This window comes from Macaca fascicularis, chromosome 8, assembly GCF_037993035.2.
Source record: "Macaca fascicularis isolate 582-1 chromosome 8, T2T-MFA8v1.1".
NCBI lineage: Eukaryota > Metazoa > Chordata > Mammalia > Primates > Cercopithecidae > Macaca > Macaca fascicularis.
Window position 1 is genome coordinate 129,715,206 of NC_088382.1, and position 14,667 is coordinate 129,729,872.

Sequence of the window (14,667 nt, forward strand, 5' to 3'; positions counted from 1 at the left end):
ATGATACTGGCCTCATAAAATGAGTTAGGGAGGAGTCCTTCCTCCTTAATTTTTTGGAATAGTTTCAGTAGGGCTGGTACCAGCTCTTCTTTAAATGTCTAGTAGAATTTGGCTGTATCCATCTGGACCAGGGCTTTTACTGGTTGGTAAGCTTTTTATTACTGAATCAATTTTGGAACTCGTTACTGGTCTGTTCAGGTTTAAATTTTTTCCTGGTTCAATCTTGGGAAGTTGTGTGTTTCCAGGAATTTATCCATGTCTTCCAGATTTTCTCGTCTATGTGCATAGAGGTGTTTATAATAGTCTTTGAGGGTTTTTTTTGTATTTCTGTTGGATTAGTGGTAATAACCCTTTGTCATTTATGATTGTGTTTGTTTGGATCTTCTCTCTTTTTTATTTGTTAGCCTCACTAGAAGTCGATCACTTTTATCTATTCTTTCAGAGAACCAGTTTTTGGTTTCATTTACCTTTTGTATGTTTTCTTTGCATCTCAATTTCATTCAGTTCAGCTTTGATTTTGGTCATTTCTTGTTTTCTGCTACTTTTGGGGTTGGTTTGCTTTTGTTCCTCTAGCTCCTCTAGGTGTGATGTTAATTGGTTAATCTGAGGTCTTTCCAACTTTTTGATGTGGGCATTTAACACTGTAAACTTTCCTCTTAACACTGCCTTAGCTGTGTTCCAGAGATTCTGGTATGATGTATCTTTGTTTTCATTCGTTTGAAAATGTTGGAACTCATTATTGGTCTGTTAAAAGTTTCAATTTCTTCCTGGTTGAACCTTGGCAAGTTGTATGTTTCCAGGAATTTATCCATTTAGTTTAGATTTCTTCTAGAGTGTGCATGACAGCACATAGTTTTGACTGTCAAAGAATTTCTTGATTTCTGCTTTGATTTTATTGTTTACCCAGAAGTCATTAGGAGCAGGCTAACTTCCATGTAATTGTATGGTTTTGAGAGGTTTTCTTAGTATTTTTTTTTTTTTTTATTGTGCTGTGAGAGTGTGGTTTGTATGATTTTGGTTTTTTGGAATTTGTTCAGAACTATTTTATGCAGAGCATGTGGTCAACTTTAGGGTATTTGCCATATAAGAATGAGAGGAATGTATATTCTGTTGTTGTTGGGTGGAGTGTTCTGTAGATGTTAAGTTTGGGTCTTGAATATCTTTTTTTGTTAGTTTTCTGCCTCAATGATTGGTCTAATACTGTCAGTGGAGTGTTGAAGTGGCCCACTGTTATTGTGTGGTTATCTAAGTCTCTTTGTCGCACTCCAAGAGCTTGCTTTATGAACTGGGTGCTCCTGTGTTGGGTGCATATATATTTAGGAAAGTTAAGTTTTCTTGTTGAATTGGATACTTTATCATTATATAATGTCCTTCTTTGTCTTTTTTGATTATTCCTGGTTTGAAATCTGTTTTGTCTGAAATTAGAATAGTAGCCCTGTTCTTTTTTGTGCTCCATTTGCTTGGTAGATTTTTCTCCAATGTTTTACTTTGAGCCTGTGGGTGTCATTGCACGTGAGATGAGTCTCTTGAAGACAGCATAGAGTTGAGTCTTTCTTCTTTATCCAATTTACCACTCTGTGCCGTTAGTGAGATGTTTACCCTGTTTACACTCAAGGTTAATACTGATATATGTGGATTTGAACCTGTTGTCATGTTGTTAGCTGGCTGTTATGCAGACTTGATTGTGTAGCTGCTTTACAGTGTCAAGGATCTATGTACTTAAGTGTGTTTTTGTGGTGACTGGAAATGTGTTTTTATTTCCATGTTTAGTACTTCCTAGGTCTCTTGTAAGACAGGTCTGGTGGTAACAATTTCCCTTAGCATTTACTTGTCTAAAAAGGATTTTATTTCTCCTTCATTTATCAACTTAGTTTGGCTGGATACTAAATTTCTGGTTGGAATTTATATTCTTTAAGACTGCTGAATATAGGCCCCTAATTTCTTCTGGCTTGTAGGGCTTCTGCTGAAAGATCTGCTGTTAACCTGATGGGTTCGCCTTGTAGGTGGCCTGCCCCTTCTCTTTGGCTGCCTTTAAGATTTTTTTCTCTTACATTGACTTTGGAGAATCTGATGACTGTGTATCTTGGGGATGGGTGTCTTGTTTAGTATCTCACAGGGGATCTCTGAATTTCCTAAATTTGAATGTCAACCTCTCTAGTGAGGTTGGGGACACTTTTGTGGACGATATCCTTAAATATGTTTTCTAAGTTGCTTGCTGTCTCTCCCTCTGTTTCAGGGATGACAATGAGTCACAGGTTTCGTCTCTTTACATAATCCCGTATGTCTCAGAGGTTTTGTTCATTCTCTTAAATTTTTTTCTCTTTATTTTTGTCTTTCTGAATTGATTCAAAGAACTGGTCTTCTAGTTTTGAGATTCTTTCTTTAGCTTGGTCCATTTTGTTGTTAATACTTCTGATTGTATTATGAAATTCTTGTATTAAGTTTTTTTTCAGCTCAATTTGGATTTCTTTCTTTCTTTCTTTCTCTTTCTTTCTTTCTTTCTTTCTTTCTTTCTTTCTTTCTCTCTTTCCTTCTTTCTTTCTTTCTTTTTTTCCTTCCTTCCTTCCTTCTTTCTTTCTTTCTTTTTTTTTTTGTCTCACTCTGTTGCCCAAGCTGGAGTACAATGGTGTGATCTTGGCTCACTGCAACCTCTGCCTCCCAGTTCAAGCAGTTCTTCCTCAGCCTCCCAAGTAGCTGGGATTACAGTTGTGTGCCACCACACCCCACTAATTTTCGCATTTTTAATAGAGATGAGGTTTCACCATGTTGGCCAGGCTGGTCTCGAACTCCTGACCTCAAGTGATCAACCTGTCTTGGCCTCCCAAAAGTGCTGGGATTACATGCGTGAGCCTCCATGCCTGGCCAGTTTGGTTATTTCTTAAAATGACTATTTCATATTTCAACTCTTGTATCATTTTATTGGATTTCTTAGATTCCTTAGATTGGGTTTTGATTTTCTTCTGAATCTTGATGATCTTCATTGCTCTTCAGTGTCTGAATTCTGTGCCTGCCATTTAGCCATTTCAGCCTGGTTAAGAACCTTTGCTGGGAAGCTAGTGTGGTCATTTCGAGGTAAGAAGATACTGTGGCTTTTTGAGTTGCCATAGTTCTTGTACTGGTTCTTTCTTATCTCTGTGGATAATCTTTGAAGTTGCTTTCCTTTGGATGGGTTTTTTTTATTTTATGGGTTTACTTTTATATTCTTTGATGTCCTTCAGAGTTTGACTGTGGTATAAGTTGGGTTTAGTTGACTGGCCTTGTTTCTGGATGATTTTAGGGGGTCAAGGCTCAATTCAGCACTCCTGGGCTGTGTGCTCTAACCTTGCAGGGCTAAGACCTGCCCCACAGGTTTGCTCTCTTGCCCCTCGAGGTTAAGTGCCTGCTGCATTGGAGGGGCTGAGGAGTGTTCCTGATTTGCTGGCAACCACACTCCAATGGGGTGGGGGAGCGTGCCAGCAAAAGTGCTTTGTTGGGGTGGTGGCAGCAGGATCCATACTCATGTGTGTGCCAGTAGTGGCAGTGTGAGGCAGTGTACATGGCAGCACATAGTTTTGACTATCATAAACTATGTAGTGTTTTGCATAATCAAAACACAAAATTAAAGCAACATGGATGGGCATGAAACCTAAATCTTAATACAAACAGAAACAAACATTACCATATTTCTATTGAATAATATATCCATACCCTAAAGGAAAATGAGAATAATCCAAATAACTTATCTACCTCATCCTCTGATTAAATATCACCAATGTAAAGAGAAAATAACTACTAAGAAACCCTGAATTGTATTTAGTGAGTTTATTATTGGTAATGGTATGAGTGTGGCAATTCTGAAACTATCTTGTGTGTGTTGTATGATCGAGCAAAGGAGGAATAGATTGATGTTTTGGGGAGTTATGTTTCTGATTGTGGAGAAAAGAGAGAGAATAATGTTATAAGAGAAGCCCTGTAGTAGCGAACTGCAAAGGGCCTAGAGGCAACATTGTCCCAAGAGGGACAATGTTCAGAGCTTGGTTTCTAGATACTCTCCCCCAGTGAAAGGAACCACTTTGGAGAAATAGCTGATTCCAGGACTGAGAAAAGGAAAATACAAGATAAGCCTGGGACATCTTGTTCCAGAAAGTAAAAGAACTGCTCAAAAATGGATGAGGTCATGTCAAAAAGGACACAGAGCCAGTTTGAAGCGGTTCCACTGGCCAAATATGGAATAATTTGAGAATCAAAATAAATTATTATAGTAATGTATTATAGTTCATTGAAAAAAATAAAAAATTCATGGATCTAGAGGTAGATAGATAAATATATATTAAGAGTATAGCCTTCCTTACTGTAGAATGCGAAGCAATGAATATAGAAGGATTCCAAACATAGTAAAAATTGACTTAGGCAAGAATCATTACTGGATGCTAAAGTTATTAGGTGGTGGAACTTTATGGGAAACAAGATATTACACAGTAAAAATCGTGGTATTGGCACACTTGCAAGTCAGTGAGAAATAGGAGAACAATTGGCTGGAACAATTGGCTATTCATTAGGGGCCAGGAGCATGGATTCCAGAGCCAAAGTGTCTGGGATAAAATCCTGGGCTCTACTGCTTACTTCCTTTGTGACCTTGGGTAAGCTACTTAACCTCTCAAAATTCTATTCTCTCATCTGTGAAACAGGGATAAGCATGCTATGTATTTATGAAAATTTAATGTTACTATTTGTATAATGCAGAAAGGTGCCCACACACATAAAATACTGTATATGTATTAAGTAAATAAATTTGGAGAAATAATTGTAAAATTTAATCGCCACATCATACTAAAACTAGTTTCAGATTAAAGACAAACAAAAAATAATTTTAGAAGGCATTATTTTAATATGCATTATTTTAATAGGCATTACTTTAAATACACTTTAAAGAATTAAAGTGTATTTTAATTCTTGTGCAAGATACAAATAATGTAAACCATAAAGGAAAATATCAATAAATTAGGTCATACTAAAATTAAGAATTCAAAGGCATCTGAAGCTTAATTAGTTCAAAACAGTTTTTTTTGTTTTTTCTGTTGAGACAAAGTTTCGCTCTTGTTTCTCAGGCTGGAATGTAATGGCATGATCTCAGCTCACTGCAACCTCCACCTCCTGAGTTCAAGCAATTATCGTGCCTCAGTCTCCCAAGTAGCTGAGATTACAGGAATGTGCCACCAGGTTTGGCTAATTTTGTATTTTTAGTAGAGACAGGGTTTCACCATGTTGGCCAGGCTGGTCTTGAACTCCTGAACTCAGGTGATTCACCAACCTTGGTCTCCCAAAGCGCTGGGATTACAGGCGTGAGCCACCGCTCCGGACCCAAAACAGTATTTTTAATTTCCCTCTTATTCTAGACTCTTTTGGCATTTTCGATCTCAGAGAACGACACCTTTTCCCATTCAGGCTTTTGTATCTTGCTTATTTTCTTTAAAAATAAATCGGGCCACGTGCAGTAGCTCATGCCTGTAATCCTAGCACATTGGGAGGCCAAGGTGGGCGGATCACCTGAAGCCAGGAGTTCGAGACCAGCCTGGCCAACATGGTGAAACCACATCTCTACTAAAAATGCAAAAATTAGCTGGGCATGGTGGCCGGTGCTTGTAATCCCAGCTACTCGAGAGGCTGAGGCAAGAGAATGGCTTGAACCTGGGAGGTGGAGGTTGCGGTGAGCTGAGATCACGCCACTGCACTCCAGCCTGAGTGACACAGTGAGACTCTGTCTCAAAATAAATAAATAAATCATGGAAATCATTTTATATCAGTTCATATAGGTTTTCCTTATTGTTTTAAAAAAGATGCACAGTATTGTGTTGCAAGGATATATCATTCATGCAATCAATTTTCTATATACCAATTTTTGAGTTGTTTCCAGTATTTTGGCAATTACAAATAATGTCTTAATAAATAACATTGTATATATTTATTTTCATATTGTTGAAAGTAAACTTCAGGGCAAATTCCCAGAAGTCGGGTTGCTGGGTCAAAGCATAAAATGTGTATGGAGTTTTGTTAGATATTGCCAAATTTCAATCCACAGAGATTGCATCATTTTGCACACTCATCATCTATATATTAAGAGTGCTCATTACCCTACAGAGTATATCATTGTATATACTAATTTTGACCACTTTGATAGATGTGAAATGTTTTTCTCGTTTTCATTTGGATTTAATTACGAATGAGATAGAAGATCTTTTCATAAGTGTTAGGAACATTTTGTATCTTTTTAGGGGGTATATTGTCTACATCATGTATTTTGCCCATTTATCTATAAGGTTTTGGTCCTTCTTTAATCTTGATGTTTACAAGTTCTTTACAGATTAATGATTTTAGTTCTTTATTTGCAATATGTGTTGAAAATATTTTCTCCCAGTTCATCATTTGTCTATGTTTTTGTTTACAGAGTTTTGTGTCATTCAAAAGTTCTTTAAAATTTTTTAAAATTTTTATAGAGTTGAGTTCATGAATCTTTTATTGTATCTAGATTTTTAGACATGTTTTGAAAGCCTTTCATCACCAGATTTCAAAGGTATTTATCTGTGTTTTCTTCTAATACTTGCATGGCTTCAGTTTTATAATGAGTTTTCTTATCCATTGGGGTTTTCTTTCTTGTGTGGACTATGAGGATACAATATTATCATCTATATGGCTTTTCAATTGTCCTAACCTAACATCATTTACTAAAAGTCTATCTTGGCCTCAGTAATTAGAGACATCGACTTTATCATGCATTATACTTCCATATATACTTGTGCCTTGTAATCTATTCCACTAAGTAATCTGTCCATGCACTAGTACAATAATCTTGTAATTATAATGGCTTTCTGGTATATTTGAGTATGACAGAGATTTCTGCCTCCACCTGTCCCTTGAGGGCTCTTTTTTTTTTTTTCAGTGTTTTCCTGACCATTCATGCATGTTTATTTTTTTCATATAAATTTTAGTATTAAATTATCTCATTTTAAGATAATCAAATCTTTTTGGCATTTTTATGGGGACTTTATTAAATCTGAAAATTAACTTATGGAGAACTGACATTTTTATGACATTGAGTCATTCTCCGCGTATTTGTTTAAGTTCACAAGTTAAGTTTTTGGAAGTGTTAACTTTCCCCTCATGTAGATTTTAAAAATTTCTTAAGGCTATTTCTATTGTAATTGTTATTGTAAATGGGATTCACTCTTCCATTGTTTGTTTTTATATGATGGATATTCTATTGATTGTTGTATATTCATTTTATATCTTGCTATCTTTCTGACTTGTAAAATCATAGGATTTATTGTCTATTCTCTAGATCCATTAAACTTTTATTTTTTTAAGTACTAGGTTTTTCTTTTCTAGAAACTTCCTTTTTTCTTCCAGATATGCTGTTATTTTAATAATCTTTTATTCTTACTCATATTTTCAATTTTCTCTCTTTAAATATTTTAAACATAACTTATTGCATGCTTATGAATCTTCTTATCTAAAGTCTTTGTAGATATGAGTCTGTTGTCCACTTGCTTTATTTCCGTTGGCTATTGCTTATAGTGTCTTACTTCCTTACGTGGTTTTGTGATTTTTTAAAACATCACGTTATTTGTATATCTTGGAACACTATACTTGGAATTGTTCAAGGCCTATGTTTAAAGTGAGCTCCTCTAGAAAGTACTGAATTTGCTTTTGCTAGGTGTTTAGGACCAATATCAACCTGGAACCCATTTAAAATAATTCTTAGCCATGAGCTGTTGAAATTCACACACATCATATGAATTCAGGCTACAAACCTGGATGAAGGCTGTGTTAGGGTTGTACATCTCAGAAGGAAATCTCTCCTCATTTATTTATCCAGGTCAGAGATTAAAAATAAATAAATACATTATTTACTGTTTGCTCTGAGAGCAGGTTTATTTCTGGATCTCACTTTCATGGAAGGTATGACTGTTTATGTTGCCAGCTTTCTGTAGGGATCTCCTGGAAAAATTCCTTTTTAGGAGGCCCTAGCCTTGAGCTTGAGATGCTGTCACAGCAAAACTCAGTCTCTAGGGTTTTGCAGATGCCCCAGGACAAAAGCACGCCTGAGTGTTTGTGCACCTTTCTGGATTCCCGGGAGACTTTTACTAATTTTTGACCTTTATGGATTTTTAAAAACTTTCTCACTAGGTTAACAATGCATCTAGAAAGCACCTATTTAAATATGTTATATAGCTTTTTGGTTGCTTCAGTGGAGAAGTCGTTAAGGGTATGCAGACTGTCCTAGTTTCACCAGACTTGGAAGTCTAAAGTGATTTCTGAAACATCAAATACATTTAATTTAAAATTAATTAAAATTATCATATAGATATCTATTTCTAGCTATCATTTTTAAATTTTCTTCCCTTCTTTTCACAGGTGTTGGTAGATATCTATTTTTAAACATGGAAAGATGGTGGTGCAATGGCCAGTGAGTACAAAAAGTTAAAAAATTGTAAAAAGTATGAGCCCATCCTTACAAACCATTCATGGAGATTTTTTCATAGAGAGGAAATTGTTTTATACAAAAGTGATTATTAACAGTAGCTGCTTGGGAGGTTGAATTATGAGTGATTTTTTTCTTTTGTTTTCCCTTTTGTAATTTTCCATAATAAACATGGATTATTTGGCTGAAAATATAAAAACCTATTTAAAAATCATATAAATCTGAATGAAGCATTTCGATACTAAGCAGGAATAGTGTTAGTCTTTTTCAATACTATTTCAGTATCTTTTTAAATTCATCAACTTTGACTTAAAGCCATATTTTATATATAGACAAGCTTTTTTTTTTTTTTTTTTTGACCTCTTGGCAAAATCAGTCTGGTGTAGGTTTCTGTCTTCTGTAGAGCTATCTGATTTCCCAATAATGAGGCTGTCAATGGAAAGGGAGCAGAGAATGTGGTTTTGTTTCATTGGAGCCTTCCAGAACTTTGCAAGTAGTTTGAGGAGTTGAAATGGCTTAGATGATGTCTTGCCTGGAAACAGAAAATAGAGATGATCTCCCAAACACTTTCCAGTGGATGATTCTATTATTTTGAATGAGTGTCCTCTGGCTGGAATTAGCTCTTATTTTTTCCACTACCTCATTATAGAAAACTTAACTAACTCCAGATGAAGAATCTTACAGCTTCAACTCTTTTGGAATTGATCTTGTTGACGGGTCTTTCTAGAAGTGACCAGGTAAAAATATATACAAAACTTAGTGTGGATACCAAGAAATTATGAACTCTGAAGACATCACAACAGCCCCTTTTCTGGGCAAATTTGCAAGAAAATGCCACACCAATAAGATCAACTGTGTGTAGAAGTGGTTGCTGTTGTACAATAAAAAAGTTTGGAAAAACAAAAAGAATACCCTTGAGACTCCAGGAAAATTCCACTTGCATACATCATAGAATTATTAAAACAGGAAAGACTGTGTAAGGTCATCCAAATCAATTTCTTTCTTTCAATTAGCCCCCCAGACTTGGTGATGACCAACAGTCATTTTCATTGTGAAGTTCAATTGTACCAATATGTACACTATACTTACTATTTTGAAAGACAACTTTTTTTCTAAAACATGATTCAGGTTTAGTAGAATCCTACATCCTCATCAACAGAATTGTTTTCTTCTCCAAGATACAGTTGTGTTTAGGTGTTCAATAAAATAACTGAAAGTCCTTCCAGTGTTACAAATGAATACTAATTGGTCCCTAGTAGTTAGTCAACTATGCTACATGTAACTCATTCCAAAGATCAGACGGATACATTTATTTCAATTGTTGATTTGAAATCTCTCGGTTGAAAGTGCATTTTTGTTCTGTGTAGTAAGGAAAGATTTTTAAATCATGTTCAATTCTATCATCACAGACCCTCATAAATTATTTCATTATCACAAGTGCTGACAGATCAAACTTGGCATGTTCACTTCACAGAGGTTTGGAATGAGCTGAAGGTTCATCATCATCTCTCCTCTAGTTTCAGGCCGAGTCCCTGTGCAGAATACCTCTAAGCAAGGAATATATCTAACCCTTTATGGTCCTGGGTCCTCCTCTGGATTTCTGAATGGAAATGTTTTGTGTCATTTGAGATATCAAGCCAATTAATTATGCTGCACGTTGACCCTCATACTGGTGAGGTAGTGCCTCCTAGGGACTGGCTACATCATCACAAGTATCCTTTTTCTTATTTAATTTCTTCATGCCTCCATTTCTTTTTCTAAATGGATGATACTACATGCTCTTCCTATATTTATAGGTTTGTGACAAAAATCATGCATGATAGTTTATTTCAGGAAGCTTTGAAAGTGAAATGGCTATCTCATAAAAATTATTCTTATTATCACTCCTGGAAGTAAGACTTTCGTAAGAAAAACTTCTGAGAAAGTCAGATATGGATGCTTGAGTGAGCATCTTTATTTTTATTCTTATTTTTAAGACCTAGTCTCTCTCTGTTGCCCAGGCTGGAGCACAGTGGCACGATCTTCGCTCACGGCAACCTCTGCCTCCTGGATTCAAGCGATTCTCCTGCCTCAGCCTCCTGAGTAGCTGGGACTACAAGTGCGCATCACCACACCTGGCTAATTTTTTTTGTTGTTGTTTTTTGAAACCTAGTCTTGCTCTGTTGCCCAGGCTGGAGTTCACTGGCACTATCTTGGCTCACTGCAACCTCCACCTCCTGGATTCAGGCGATTTTCCTGCCTCAGCCTGAGTAGCTGGGATTACAGGCGCCATGCCCGAGTAATTTTTTGTATTTTTAGTAGAGATGGGGTTTCACCATGTTGGTCAGGCCGGCTGGTCTTGAGCTCCTGACGTCGTGATCTGCCTGCCTCGGCGTCCCAAAGTGCTGGGATTACAGGCATGAGCCATCACGCCAGCCTTGAGTGAGCATCTTAATAGTTAAATCTGACCATATCATTGTCCGGTTCAGAAATCCCTTACTCACGCAGAACAAAATCCAAAGTCTCTCTATGCTATCTGGACCCAGCTACGATACTTATGACATCTGGACCCTCTTCCCACTCTGATCTCACTCTTACTCTTTCCTCTTATGCCCCACAGGCCTCCTAGCTGTTCCAACATCCCTAGAGACTGTGTTTTTGGCTCCCTGCACTCTTCCTCCAGTTAATTCCAAGGGTGGCTGCCTGCTTAAATGCCCTCCTCAGTCACCTCGACCCCCCCCCATCTAAAAGGGCAGCTTGTGTCCACTTTCACCCCTGGGTCTTAACCTTCTTTCCATCACTAACCAGTGACGTTATATTATATATTTCTCTGTTACGTGTTTTCTGTCAGTCTCTTCCATGAGTAAACTCCAGATGGAAGGAACTTTTTTGCTGTGTATCCATGATACCTAGAATTTCATCGGGCAGGTCAAAGGGGATGGATGAACACGGAAGTAAGTGAATGGTCCCTGAGCCTTCTGCCAGCTGCTCTCTTGGTTGCAGCATGTGGCACACAGGTGGACTTAGGTAGATGCCTTAAAACTGATGACAGCCACATGGGAAGGATGGAAGAGGCATAACTAATTAATTTTGTTCAATTCAACGTAGCAAACATTTACCAAGTCCCTATTATGAATAAGATCTTATGTTGGAGTTGATAATTTGCACATCTGCTTCTCTAAAAAAGGCTTATAATAGGTGGTTTCCATACAGACAAAACTAAAGCAGAAAGACTTCCTCAGCCAGCTAAGACCCCTTCTTTTGATTTCTGCTGAAATAAAATGTAAGTTGACAAGCCTTTTTGAAACCTCTACTATGAGCAAGGCACTGTGCTGCTTATTATCTTGACTAAAACATTTCACAAGGATGTCACTCTTTCAGCTTTAAATAATGGCAATCTAGTACTCAGGATAAAGAATGTGTGCAGTACTACAGCATCAGATTATAGACTTTTGCAGAGCTACATTAACCTGAGTGCTTCTAAGGGTACAAATGTCAAAGTTATTAGAATTCTGTTAATTCTGATAATGTACCCACAGTGTTCATTGATGTGAACTTTTGATGGAGATGAGAATAAAAGTGCCATTACAAATTAGTCAGAAACATATATTTTTCTTCTTCTTCTTCTTCTTCTTCTTCTTCTTCTTCTTCTTCTTCTTATTATTATTATTATTATTATTATTATTTTGAGATGGAGTCTTTCTCTGTCGCCCAGGTGGGAGTGCAATGACATGATCTCGGCTCACTGCAACCTCTGCCTCCTGGTTTCAAGTGATTCTCCCGCCTCAGGCTCCTGAGTGGCTAAGATTACAGGTGTGTGCCGCCACACCCAGCTAATTTTTGTATATCTAGTAGAGACAGGGTTTCGCCATGTTGGCCAGGCTGGTCTCGAACTCCTGACCTCAGTGATCAACCTGCCTCAGCCTCCCAAAGTGCTGGGATTACAGGTGTGAGTCACCATGCCCAGCCTTTTTCTCATTATTAGCTGAACATTTAGGACTCATTTTTGTGCAAATATTCATACAATTTATTTCTGGTATATTTACCTATACAATTTCATAGGAGTGAATTTTAAATGCACACATATATTAGGGCCTCATTACCCCAAAGTCCTGGAATAAAAATAGTGGAAGATACAGAACAGTATCTGGCACAGTTAACATTAGTTAACTGTGAGGACTTACTGTGTCCCTGACACTCTTCTGGAGGCTCGAAGGGATTAATTAAATTAGATGGATTAATTCATTTGATAGTTACACATGCCCATGAGTACCATGGTGGGTACTCTTACTATTCCCATTTAACATACTAAGAAACAGGCACAAAGAGGTTAAGCATCTTGTCCCAAGGTTAGTAGTGGTGCCAGAATTCTGCACAAGAATCTGTGCTTTTAATCACTGCGTTATGAATGAACATGCTCCAAGGAAGCATGCATTCCACCTGGGCAGACAAAAAAGAAACACTCTAGGCCCCCTTCTGCGTGGTCACGCGGAGCCAGCGCCTGGGCCTGGAACAGGGCCGTAGTCCCCCAGCTGCGCCCACCACCTCTCTACCATGGACTCCCGCAAAGTGAACGAGCTTGGGGCCTTTGTGAAAATGTGTAAGCAGGATCTGAGCGTTCTGCACACCGAGGAAATGCGCTTCCTGAGAGAGTGGGTGGAGAGCATGGGGGGTAAAGTACCACCTGCTACTCAGAAAGCTAAATCAGAAGAAAATACCAAGGAAGAAAAACCTGATAGTAAGAAGGTGGAGGAAGACTTAAAGGCAGACGAACCATCAAGTGAGGAAAGTGATCTAGAAATTGATAAAGAAGGTGTGATTGAAACAGACACGGATTCTCCTCAAGAAATGGGAGATGAAAATGCAGAGATAACGGAGGAGATGATGGATCAGGCAAATGATAAAAAAGTGGCTGCTATTGAAGCCCTAAATGATGGTGAGCTCCAGAAAGCCATTGACGTATTCACAGATGCCATCAAGCTGAATCCTTGCTTGGCTGTTTTGTATGCCAAGAGGGCCAGTGGCTTTGTCAAATTACAGAAGCCAAATGCTGCTATCTGAGACTGTGACAGAGCCATTGAGATAAACCCTGATTCAGCTCAGCCTTACAAGTGGCGAGGGAAAGCACACAGACTTCTAGGCCACTGGGAAGAAGCAGCCCATGATCTTGCCCTTGCCTGTAAATTGGATTATGATGAAGATGCCAGTGCAATGCCGAAAGAAGTTCAACTTAGGGCACAGAAAATTGCAGAACATCGGAGAAAGTATGAGCGAAAACGTGAAGAGCGAGAGATCAAAGAAAGAGTAGAAACAGTTAAGAAGGCTGGAGAAGAGCATGAGAGAGCCCAGAGGGAGGAAGAAGCCAGACGACAGTCAGGAGCTCAGTATGGCTCTTCTCCAGGCGGCTTTCCTGGGGGAATGCCTGGTAATTTTCCCAGAGGAATGCCTGGAATGGGAGGGGCCATGCCTGGATTCAATGCAATTCTTAGTGATCCAGAGGTTCTTGCAGCCCTGCAGGATCCAGAAGTTATGGTGGCCTTCCAGGATGTGGCTCAGAACCCAGCAAATATGTCAAAATACCAGAGCAACCCAAAGGTTATGAATCTCATCAGTAAATTGTCAGCCAAATTTGGAGGTCAAGCGTAATGCCCTTCTGATAAATAAAGCCCTTGCTGAAGGAAAAGCAACCTAGATCACCTTATGGATGTCGCAATAATACAAACCAGTGTACCTCTGACCTTCTCATCAAGAGAGCTGGGGTGCTTTGAAGATAATCCCTACCCCTCTCCCCCAAATGCAGCTGAAGCATTTTACAGTGGTTTACCATTAGGGTATTCATTCAGACAATGTTTTCCTACTAGGAATTATAAACTTTAAACACTTTTTAAATATTCAAAATATTTAAAACAAATTTAAGGGTCTGTTAAGTCTTATATTTTTCTTTACTAATCATTTTGGATTTTTTTTTCTTTGAATTGGGCAGGGAAGATATGTATGGAAGATTATTGCTCTAATTTGAGTGAAATAAAAGTTATTAGTGTGAGGCAAAAACAAAACAAAACAAAAAAACACCAAAACAAGAAATACTCTAAAAAGCAGAGTTGAGAGAAGCGCTCTCTCAAATTCATACGTATATATTTTCCAAAATACACAATAATGACTATAAGGGATCAAAGGAGCCAAAGATAAGTACTACCTGGGGTAGTATTGAGCAGGAACTTGAAGGAGGG

General features: G+C 37.9%; 1 long non-coding RNA gene and 1 pseudogene across 2 annotated transcripts; both read left to right on the plus strand.

Annotated features, from left to right (window-relative positions):
* The first annotated feature begins 6,476 nt into the window (after positions 1-6,476).
* On the plus strand, positions 6,477-12,032 carry LOC141407460 (uncharacterized). Of its 2 annotated transcripts, XR_012416619.1 has the most exons (3): positions 6,477-6,550; positions 8,392-8,443; positions 10,459-12,032. It is a non-coding gene; the product is annotated as an uncharacterized lncRNA (long non-coding RNA). The 2 variants fall into 2 exon arrangements; XR_012416618.1 differs by lacking the exon at positions 6,477-6,550 and having other exon boundaries at positions 8,345-8,443.
* Positions 12,033-12,910: 878 nt separating this feature from the next.
* Positions 12,911-14,120, plus strand: LOC135964808 (hsc70-interacting protein pseudogene; annotated as a pseudogene).
* The last annotated feature ends 547 nt before the right edge of the window (positions 14,121-14,667 follow it).